Source organism: Camelus bactrianus, chromosome 9 (genome assembly GCF_048773025.1).
Source record: "Camelus bactrianus isolate YW-2024 breed Bactrian camel chromosome 9, ASM4877302v1, whole genome shotgun sequence".
Classification (NCBI taxonomy): Eukaryota; Metazoa; Chordata; class Mammalia; order Artiodactyla; family Camelidae; genus Camelus; species Camelus bactrianus.
In genome coordinates this window covers 4,585,663-4,597,193 of record NC_133547.1, presented here as the reverse complement: position 1 = coordinate 4,597,193, position 11,531 = coordinate 4,585,663, and the positions used below count along the sequence as shown (strand labels likewise).

At 39.3% G+C, this 11,531-nt stretch overlaps 1 protein-coding gene and 1 pseudogene across 1 annotated transcript in view; both read left to right on the top strand.

Moving 5' to 3' along the window:
• The first annotated feature begins 1,281 nt into the window (after positions 1 to 1,281).
• The window catches only part of LOC105067186 (uncharacterized), a 123,784-nt gene continuing 113,534 nt past the window's right edge, over positions 1,282 to 11,531 (top strand). The window contains exon 1 of the transcript XR_012509340.1: positions 1,282 to 1,799. The gene's annotated coding sequence lies outside the window, so the exon portion shown is untranslated. The remainder of the gene's footprint in view (positions 1,800 to 11,531) is intronic.
• LOC123616216 (vomeronasal type-1 receptor 3-like) lies at positions 1,844 to 6,589 on the top strand (annotated as a pseudogene).

Sequence of the window (11,531 nt, the reverse complement as noted above, 5' to 3'; positions counted from 1 at the left end):
GCAGAACATAAAAGAAAAGCTCCCTCTTGTATTGGGTTTTCCACTTTCCTCTGATGGAATCTGTGTATCCTGGTAAAACACATTTTTTCTTATGTTTATGAATGCCACATGCAGCAGGAAGATGAGAATGAAGGAAAAGAGATTTAGGCTCTGTTCTGCTGAACTTTATGACTAAATCATAGATTCGCTAGATGCAGCATTGTTATTATTCCTTAATGTTTCTTTTTATTAACTGAAGAATGGTCAGTCTAGAATGTTGTGTCAATTTCTGGTGTACAACATAATTGTCCACTCATACATATACATAAATATATTTCCATATTCTTTTTCAGTATAAGTTACTGCAAGATATTGAATATACTTTCCTGTGCTATAGAGTAGAAACTTGTTGTTCATCAATTTTATATATAGTAGGTAGCATCTGCAAGTCTCACCCCCAATTTATCCCTTCCCACGCTCTTCTCCCCACTGGTAACCATAAGTTTGTTTTCTATGTCTGTGAGTCTGTTTCTGTTTTGTAAATAAGTTCTTCCATTTTTTAGATCCCACATATAAATGATATCATATGGTATTTTTCTTTCTCTTTCTGGCTTAATGTTTATTTGAGCACATGATTCGGGTCTGTCGCTCTAAAAACTTCAGCCTGTACAGACATAACCAGCAGGTCAGACACATTAAGAGGAAAAATATTTCTCTAACTCCTTCTAATATTTTTGGTGATAAATGTATGTATATATTTAATTAAAGATATATACACAAGTCATAAGAGCATGGCTTAGGGAATTTCACTAACTGAATACAACTCTGTACACAGCACTTAGATCAAGAAACAGAACGTTGTCAGTCTCCCAGAAATCCCTTTGTGCTCCTCTAAATCACTACCCCCATGAGTAGAGTTCTGTTGCACATACTTACAGGAGTGGAATTTTTGGAACATAGATTGGCATCGATTATAACATTTAGGAAGTCAGATCACTTTTGCCTGTTTTGTACTTTACCTAAACGAAGTCATCTCATTTGGTCACTTTCATGTTGACCTTTTTTCCCCCCATTCCATTTGATTGTGTGAATTTATCTATATTGTTTTATATTACTGTTGGCCTTATTCGCACGGCTGTGTTGGAGTCTGTTGTTTGAATATCAAACATTTCATTCATTGATTCTATGTTAAAGAACAAGTGCGTAGTTTTGAATTTGGGGTTTTTACGAAGAATGGGTAGAGCTCATATAAAAAAGTAGTCAGGTTTTTCCATGGCTGGTGCGCGTGCGCGGGGGTGCGTGGCGTGCGCTTGTGTGCGTCGCGAGCGCGGGGGGTGAGTCGCCGGCGTGAGCGTCCCCGTTTAGGAGACGCGCGGCCCTAACGTGTGCGGGCTGCGTGTGGCCCCGGCTGTTTAGTTCTGACGTGATTCCCAACGCAAGCGCCCTTCCTCGGCCTGGAGAGCGGCTTCCGCGGCTCCTCTGAAGCGGCCCCTGGGAGTGGCTGGCCCGAGGCCTGGCTGGGAGCCGTGCGTAGGCATCCAGAGACCAGCAAGAGCGGAAGCCCTCGTCACCCTAGGGCTGAAGAGGCAGCAGGCGCGGCAAGAGAGCCCCAGGGCCTGGCAGAGCTGGAGGCCTGGAGGAAGGGCAGCTCCAGAGGGGCTGTGATTGGGAAGAGATGTCATCAGTGGCTTCCAGACCCTGAACACAAAGCAAGGAGTGGGCAGACGGGAATTCATCCATCTCGCTCTCCTTCTGTCTTCCGTCTCCCCTGCCTTGTGTGGACCGAACCCAGCCAGGCGCCAGGCTGTTAGCAAGCCCAGGTAAGATGCCCCAGGGCAGAGACACTGATGGAGCCTGGGTCTGGCACTCGGGGGAAGGGAAGGAGAATAGACCTGGTGAGAACAGAATTAAAAGCTCCATTCTAAACCCATGCCTTCCTCCCCTTAATTTCTGCTGAGTTGGTCTAAGTGGCTTAATTAGAAATGTTGTGAATAGTCATCACTGAGCTTTTGTTCAGATCGAGTCTTCCGGGGATTCTGAACCTTATTTGGTCCGTTACGACCACCTAGAGAATTTTTTTGTTTATTGAAGTATAGTTGATTTACAGTGTTGTGTTAGTTCATGATATACAGCATAGTGATTCAATTATACATAATATATATAAATTCTTTCCCATATTCTTTTTCATTATGGGTTATTGCAAGATACTGACTGTAGTTCCCTGTGCTATACATTAAGACCTTGTCGTTTATCTATTTTCAATATAGTAATTAGGATCTACAAACCCGAAACTCCCAATTTATCCCTCACCACCCCCTTTCCCCACTGGTAACCGTAAGTTTGTTTTCTGTTGGCTGTGAGTCGTTTTCTATGGCTGTGAGTCTGTTTCTGTTTTGTAAATAAGTTCATTTGTGTCATTTTTAAAGATTCCACATATAAATGATACCATATGGTAAAGAAAATAACTAGTCTTTTGATATAATCTACAATTTTTTGTTGAATATATTCATACGAGTGGAATTGTTAGCACATAGGATTACATCTGGTTAGCTAAAGTAGATACTACCACACAGTTTTCAAGAATGTGTGTCCTAATTAGAACCTCCACCAGCAGTGTATAAGAATCTTGGGTTTTCGATATCCTTGCCAAAACTTCTTGTTTCTTGTCCTTTCGTTTTAGCTTTCTGATTGGTGGATCGTTGTAACAAGTGTGGTTTTACTTAAAGTTTTCTGATTAGTAAGGATGTTGAACATCTTTTTTTCACGTGTATTTTCATTGAATAAACCCTTTGTAAAGTTTCTGTGGGGAAGTTATATCTATTTTGTTCTGTTGTGTCACGTGTAACAGTTCTTTGTGCTTTATGGAATTTTCTCCCTCTCTTGCTCTGTGTGTTTGTTAATGAGAATCGCTTTTAATTTTAATACAATTTAATTTGTTATTGCACATAGATGGTTAAATATTCTATGCTGTTTATGAAATAATGTCTTATTCTAAGGCCAGAAGAATATTGTCTAATTATTGAGGATTTCCTCTTTTCCAACATGGCTAGCAAGTTCCAGGTTCTTCTAAAAATGTGTGTTTTGCTTTCTTTCCATTTCCTGTTAATTCTCATGACTTCACTCAGCTAAGATCATTTCATTCTTAGCAGTGAGTCTCCATAAAACTTCCTGGAGATATTCTCCTGCCTCTTGACGTCTTTGGTAATCCCTTGGGGGCACGGCAGTTACTCTTGTTGTCAAAACTTTAATGAGCCAGTTTACACAGAAGAATGATTGTCACCCTTATCTAGAGGAAAATGTGCTGAGTGACAGAATAGCCTCCAGGGATGTGGAAATAGGAAGAATGTTCTTGTCATGGACAATGATTGGAATCCTGGGCAATTTTTCTGTTCTTTACCATTATCTCTTCCTTTACCACACTGGACATAAGCTGAGATCCCCAGATTTGATTCTCAAGTACCTGGTCATAGCCAACATCTTGGTCATTCTCGCTAAAGGAATCCAGAAGACAATGATAGCCTTTGGGTTGAAACTTTCTTCAATGATTTAAGATGCAAACTACATCTGTCTGTTCAGAGAGTGGGCAGGGGTGTGTCCATTGCCACCACTTACCTCTTGGTTATCTTCCAAGCCATCACGACCAGCCACACAGACTCCTGTTGGAAGGGTCTTAACCTCAGAGCTCCACAGTACATTGGCTTCTCCATTTCCTTCTGCTGGATCATGTACAATACAATAAATTTTATGTTTCCTGTGTATGTGTTGTATGTGTCTGTCAAATTGAGCAGCAAAAACCGCATAAAGAAAAATACTTGGGATGTTTTCGTGTCTCTGATCATTAGGTAATTACAGGCTCAGTATATATCACATTAACAATGTTCCTTGAAGTTTTTCTCTGTGCTCCTAATCTGGCCAGTGGATCCATGGTATTTATCCTGTAGAGACACAAGCAACAGACCCACTACATTCACAGGAATAAGGTTCCTCCCAGATCCGTTGCTGAGTCCAGAGCCACCCAAAGCATTCTTATTTTAGCGAGCACCTTTGTATCTTTTTACACCTTTTTTCTCCATCTTTCACACCTGCAATGCCTTTTTTTACAATCTGACTTGGTGGTTAATGAACACCTCTGACCCTATTTCTATGTGTTTTCCAGCTATCATCCACTTTCTGCTCTTGAGCTGTGACTCCACCATTTCCAGTCTCTGCTTTCTGTGGGTAGGGAATACACAATGCCCTCATCTCATCAGAAAAATGTTATTTGTATATTTTTGCACAATATTCAATAGTGAGTTTACTCTTCGTGCTTGAAATATCAATCTAGAATCTTCAGGAGAAGCCACATATACCTATGAGGTTCTGTAGGTATAGGACTTTCGTCACCTGGTTGAGTGTCAGGACAGCATGATCAGCTGGAGGTGAATAAAGAAGCTTTGCCCCATTCTAATGCATAGTGTCCTGATGACAGTAGTCTTCATCTAACAATGCCTGAGCAAATGAAATGGATTTGGTTCTGGCTCCTGATCCATTAGTCAGGATGTTTCCCCAACTAGTAAACTTGTGAGAAAAATTTCCAGAATTGAGTGCAGTGAAGAAATGAGTGCTGGACATTGCTGATAGGCCTTTCTCCATTGGTTTTCCATTCATATATGTGGCTGATGGGCAGAAGCATGGAAAATTTTGGTTCTGGACTGTTTTTCTTAGGCATTTCATAAAAACAGTCTTGGAAGATACAGATCATACCATTCTTTGGGACAGGGGTCAGATTAGTTTGCTCTACAGGAACACAAGAGACTTGGGCCAAGGAGTAGCAATGATCCTGGTAACAAGAATTTTGGAGATCTAAATTTCAGGTCGAAAATTAAGCTCGAGAAGTCTCTGATCTTCAGTCAACATCAAGAGGTGTCCTGGGAACAAGTGAGTTTGTAAAATCCTGAAAAGTTATATAAGAATTTCCCACATCTAAGAGCTGAACTAACAAGGCCATGTCTTCACCACCAGAAATGCTGGTTGGCAATATACTAAGGCAGCCATTCCTTAAAAACCATCTTATTGGTGAGGTTAAGCTCAAACTGGGGGTAGAGCCCCAGAGGCAGCCTCAGATGTGCCCCGGAACAATGAGCTTGTCTAGATATCTGGGCTTTTGCTGTCTCACTGCCTCGTTTTCAGGCTATGCCGGGTCAAAATGTGATGGCTTCTCAGGCACAGTATGTCCATGTGGAACACAGAGCATGCAGCTGGGTGTATTTAGAACCCTGTTCCTCAAAGCCTCATGTTCCAAAGTACAAGAATTTTAAATCCGAGGATATTATTTTAGCCACGACTGAAGAAAGAGATGATCCCAGGAGACTGAAATCAGAAGAGCACTGAGGAGGAAATGCAGACATGGGACCTCCCATTCTAGAGGGATGAGTCCCCCTGCCCTGGACAAAGGGTTAGCTCAAAACCTTATGAGCAAGACAATCCATTTCAGCCAGAGAAAAGGCAAGATCTCCCAAAGTTAAATTCAAAAGGAAGGTGAGATATATGTATCCATGTCTGCATTCCACAAAACAAATAACAGGAAATTTCTTTGCAAAAAGTTCAGTCAGAGTTAAAAAGTTAACTCTGACAAAATCCAGATCCACCTGAAATCAGAGCTTTCCTCACGCAGAGTAGAGGCTCTGAAACTCAGGACAGGAAGATGGTCATTTCCACGCATCTGAAAGGGAAACTGTGGTTTTAGCATGGACTGCAAATACAGGGGGAGACCGGCTCAAAAGACAGACTCCAGCTCAGACAGTACTTGTCCATGGACATTTCAGTGAGTAAAGAGCTTCCTCCTACTTTGAGCAGAGGACAGTGATGAGTGCTACATCCAACATCCAAAGCTTTTCCTTCTTTATAGGTGCTCTCTCCTCTTCCTTCATCCTTTCCTCCCTCTCATGTCAACTCAAGGTGTCACTGGCATCCTGGAATTGCATAGGTCAGTCTTGGAAATAGACGCAGGAAAGAGAAGAGGTGAAGTAATTTTTGAAATAGAGGAAAAAGCTCCAATATTACTTCTGCTTTTATCCGACTAACTCTCCAAGCTGGGGACTATGAGCCTGGTTCAAATGTGATATTAGGAGGAAAAGAATCTTATGAGAACATTAGAATGTCCCTTTTGGGTCAAGTAATTTTATATTGTGAAAGATAAGGAATTAGGATACAAGGGCAAAAGGTCTACGAGTATATTATGAACACTCACACACGTGCAGTGCTTTAAATTACAAGTGCTTTCCCAGGCCGAATCCTTTGTGAGAATCAATACGCTTGTGAGAAATAGAGGCAGTGTGCCATCTCACCAGGGCATTCCGAGAATTAGGGTAGTGAACAAGTTGTTTAAAGTCAGGAGCAGAAAGTTCGCATTCAGAACAAACCAGTAGTCTTCCCACTACATCTCAGTAGAGCCCGTAATGAGGAAGACCCTTTGCCAACTCCGTTATCCATTTGTTCTGTAGGTGGGCAGACCACAGAATGGGGGAAGTGTCTCAGGTTCTGTTTCTCTCCTATGATTTCTTTCTGCAGGCTCGGCTATATCGAAGGGCAGGCTCTAGCAGCTGACATCCTCAGAGACTGGGCACCTTAGGCCCCATAAAAAGGAGAGATGAAGGATAACCCATGGAGGTCCCAGGGGAACATGCAGACCCTTACATTTTGTCTTGGTTTTGTAGGGCTGCCCTAACAAAATGCAATAACCTCGGAGGCTTAAACATAGGTATTTGTTTTTTCACGTTCTGGAGGCTAGAAGTCTGTGATAAAGTGGTCAGTGGGTTTGCTTCCTTGTAGTCTTTTGCTTGCCTTGCAGATGGCTGTCACCTCTCTGTGTTTCTTGTGTGAATGCAAAGGTATGATGTCTCTCTGTGTTTCCAAATTTCCTTCAAATGACTTGAGTCAGGGTGGATTAGTATCCCACCCTAATGGGTCTCATGTTGACTTGCTACCTCCTTAAGGCCCTATTGCAAATATAGTTACCTTCTCAGATAATAGAATTTGGGGCTTCAGCCTCTCAATTTGGGTTTCACTTTGGCTCACAAGTCTTAGCCCTCTGATCATTGGTTTGTTTCTTTTTTACATGCAAAATGCATTGGCCCAAGAACCATTTAAAACTCTGTTAAATTCTATATCTCTAGAACCATTCCTTGTCACAGTTGATTAAATCCATTATTTTATAGTCATAAAATGAAATCCTCCATAGCAATGCCAATGAATAATCTATGTAGTATGCAACCATAAATTCACAAACTAAGAAATTAAGAAAGTGAAATACAAGTTAGTTAATAACTTACTATCCCCTTTATGTAATACACAAAGGTAATGTATTCTGTCAGGTGTAACAGAAGTGGTTATCCCAGATTTAGTGACTGGAAATCAGCCAGTGCAGGCATCTGTGAAGTCTGGCAATATCTGTTTTTTGACGTAGGCACTGCATACTGAAATGTGTTCACTTTGAGCAATTTTATTGATCTGTGCCCCTAGAACATGTGCATGTATGTAAAAAAAAAATACATATCACCACAAAAAAAGTGGCATTTGAGAGTAGATTTATGTGTAGTGCCCTTACATTGTCAAGATGGGGATTAAAGGTATTAAATGGAATGGCTGTCTGAGTAGTTTTTAAAATTACACTGAAATTTGTAGGATTTTTGGTAGTTGTGTAGAGCATTTTATATGGTTTGGATGTTAATCCCTCAACAGTCGTATTACTTGCAAGTATTTTTCCCATTCATTAAGTTGTCTTCATTAGTGTACAGAGATGCAACAAATTTTTGTATATTAATCTTGTGTACTGCAACTTTAGTAAATTCATTTGTTAGTTCTAATAGTTTTTTGGTGGAGACTTAAGGGTTCTCTACATACGTTATTATGTCACCTGCAAATAGTGACAGTTTTATTTCTTTCCTTCCAAGTTGGATGCCTTTTATTTTTCTCTTGTCTGATTACTGTGGTTGGAACTTCCAATACTATGTTCTGTAGAGGTGTTGATTTCAGCTTCTCAAGATTGTGTTTGATGTTAGCTGTGAATTTGTCATTAATGACATTTTTTATGTTGAAATATGTTGTCCCTGAACTCATTTTAATGAGAGTTTTGATCATTCTTGGATGCTGAATTTTGTCAAATGCTTTCTCTATGTCTATACAGATGTTGATATGGTTTCTCCCTTCCTTTTCTTAATGTGTATCAGATTGATATGCAGATAGTGAAATATCTTTGCATCCCTGGAATAAATTCCACTTAATCATGGTTGTAATCCTTTTTATATGCTGTTGAATTTGGCTGTTTTATAAGCTGTTAAGTTTTGTGAATGACTTTAGCATGTATACTCATTAGAAATATTGGCCCGTAATTTTCTTTCTTTTTCCTTGTGTTGTCTATGTCTGATTTTGTTATCAGGATAAAGCTGGTTCCCAAAATAAATATGGGAGTATTACATCCTTTTCTTTCTTTCTTTCTTTTTTAACATTTTTTAATTGAGTTATAGTCATTTTACAATGTTGTGTCAAGTTCCAGTGTAGAGCATAATTTTTCAGTTATACAAGAACATATATATATTCATCGTCACATATTTTTTTTGCTGTGAGCTACCATAAGATATTGTATATATTTCCCTGTGCTGTACAGTATAATGTTGTCTATCTATTCTACATTTTGAAATCCCAGTCTGTCCCTTCCTACCCTCTGCCCCCTTGGCAACCACAAGTTTGTATTCTATGTCTATGAGTCTGTTTCTGTTTTGTATTTATGTTTTTTTTTTTTTTAGATTCCACATATGAGTGATCGCATATGGTATTTTTCTTTCTCTTTCTGGCTTACTTCACTTAAAACGACATTCTCCAGGAACATCCATGTTGCTGCAAATGGCGTTATGTTGTTGGTTTTTATGGCTGAATAGTATTCCATTGTATAAATATACCACTTCTTCTTTATCCAGTCATCTGTTGATGGACATTTAGGCTGTTTCCATGTCTTGACTATTGTAAATAGTGCTGCTATGAACATTGGGGTGCAGGTGTCATTTTGAAGTAGGGTTCCTTCTGGATATATGCCCAGGAGTGGGATTCCTGGGTCATACGGTAAGTCTATTCCTAGTCTTTTGAGGAATCTCCATACTGTTTTTCACAGTGGCTGCACCAAACTGCATTCCCACCAGCAGTGTAGGAGGGTTCCCCTTTCTCCACAGCCTCTCCAGCATTTGTCATTTGTGGATTTTTGAATGATGGCCATTCTGACTGGTGTGAGGTGATACCTCATTGTAGTTTTGATTTGCATTTCTCTGATAATTAGTGATACTGAGCATTTTTCCATCCTTTTCCATTACTTGGACTAGTATGAGAAAGACAGATGCTTGTCCTTCTTACTGTTTGGTAGAATTCCCCTGACAGTCTATGAGTCCTAGATTTCCATATGCTGGGATTTTTTCAGTTAAAAATTCAGTGTCACTACTATTGATGTGTCTGTTCATGTGATCTATTTTTCCCTAATACAGTCCTGAAATGATGTATGTATCTAGAAACTTATCCATTTCTTCTAGATTGTCTGAGTCGTGCCATATAACTCTTTATTTACAGCCTTCTGAGTTTTTGTATCTCTGTTACATGGATTGTTAGTTCTTCTCTTTCATTCTTACTCTATTTATTTGTGTCCTCTTTTTTGTTGTTGTTGATGACCCTGGATAAAGTCCTGTTAGTTTCATTTATCTTCTCAAAAAAACAGATCTTATTTTCATTGACTAGTTCTATTGGGTTTTTTTTTAACATTTTTTATTGATTTATAATCATTTTACAATGTTGTGTCAAATTCCAGTGTTCAGCACAATTTTTCAGTTATTCATGGACATATACACACTCATTGTCACATTTTTTTCTCTGTGAGTTATCATAACATTTTGTGTATATTTCCCTGTGCTATACAGTGTAGTCTATTCTACAATTTTGAAATCCCAGTCTATCCCTTCCCACCCTCCACCCCCCCCGGTAACCACAAGTCTGTATTCTCTGTCTGTGAGTCTATTTCTGTCCTTTATTTACGCTTTGTTTTTGTTTGTTTGTTTTTGTTTTTGTTTTTTAGATTCCACATATGAGCGATCTCATATGGCATTTTTCTTTCTCTTTCTGGCTTACTTCACTTAGAATGACATTCTCCAGGAGCATCCATGTTGCTGCAAATGGCATTATGTTGTCGGTTTTTATGGCTGAGTAGTATTCCATTGTATAAATATACCACTTCTTCTTTATCCAGTCACCTGTTGATGGACATTTAGGCTGTTTCCATGTTTTGGCTATTGTAAATAGTGCTGCTATGAACATTGGGGTGCAGGTGTCATCCTGAAGTAGATTTCCTTCTGGATACAAGCCCAAGAGTGGGATTCCTGGGTCATATGGTAAGTCTATTCCTAGTCTTTTGAGGAATCTCCACACTGTTTTCCATAGTGGCTGCACCAAACTGCATTCCCACCAGCAGTGTAGGAGGGTTCCCCTTTCTCCACAGCCTCTCCAGCATTTGTCATTTGTGGATTTTTGAATGATGGCCATTCTGACTGGTGTGAGGTGATACCTCATTGTAGTTTTGATTTGCATTTCTCTGATAATTAGTGATATTGAGCATTTTTTCATGTGCTTTTTGATCATTTGTATGTCTTCCTTGGAGAATTGCTTGTTCAGGTCTTCTGCCCATTTTTGGATTGGGCTGTTTATTTTTTTCTTACTGAGTCGTATGAGCTGCTTATATATGCTGGAGATCAAGCCTTTGTCGGTTCCATTTGCAAAATTTTTCTCCCATTCCGTAGGTTGTCTTCTTGTTTTATTTCTGGTTTCCTTTGCTGTGCAGAAGCTTGTAAGTTTCATTAGGTCCCATTTGTTTATTCTTGCTTTTATTTCTTCTAGGAGAAAATTTTTTAAATGTATGTCAGATAATGTTTTGCCTATGTTTTCCTCTAGGAGGTTTATTGTATCTTGTCTTATGTTTAAGTCTTTAATCCATTTTTAGTTGATTTTTGTATATGGTGTAAGGGAGTGTTCTAGCTTCATTGTTTTACATGCTGCTGTCCAGTTTTCCCAACACCATTTGCTGAAGAGACTGTCTTTATTCCAATGTATATTCTTACCTCCTTTGTCAAAGATGAGTTGACCAAAAGTTTGTGGGTTCATTTCTGGGCTCTCTATTCTGTTCCATTGGTCTATATGTCTGTTTTGGTACCAATACCATGCTGTCTTGATGACTGTAGCTCTATAGTATTGTCTGAAGTCTGGGAGAGTTATTCCTCCAGCCTCTTTCTTTCTCTTCAGTAATGCTTTGGCAATTCTAGGTCTTTGATGGTACCATATGAATTTTATTATGATTTTTTCTAGTTCTGTGAAATATGTCCTGGGTAATTTGATAGGGATTGCATTAAATCTGTAGATTGCCTTGGGCAGTGTGACCATTTTAACAATATTGATTCTTCCAATCCAAGAGCATGGAATATCTTTCCATTTTTTAAAGTCTTCTTTAATTTCCTTCATCAATGGTTTATAGTTTTCTGTGTATAATT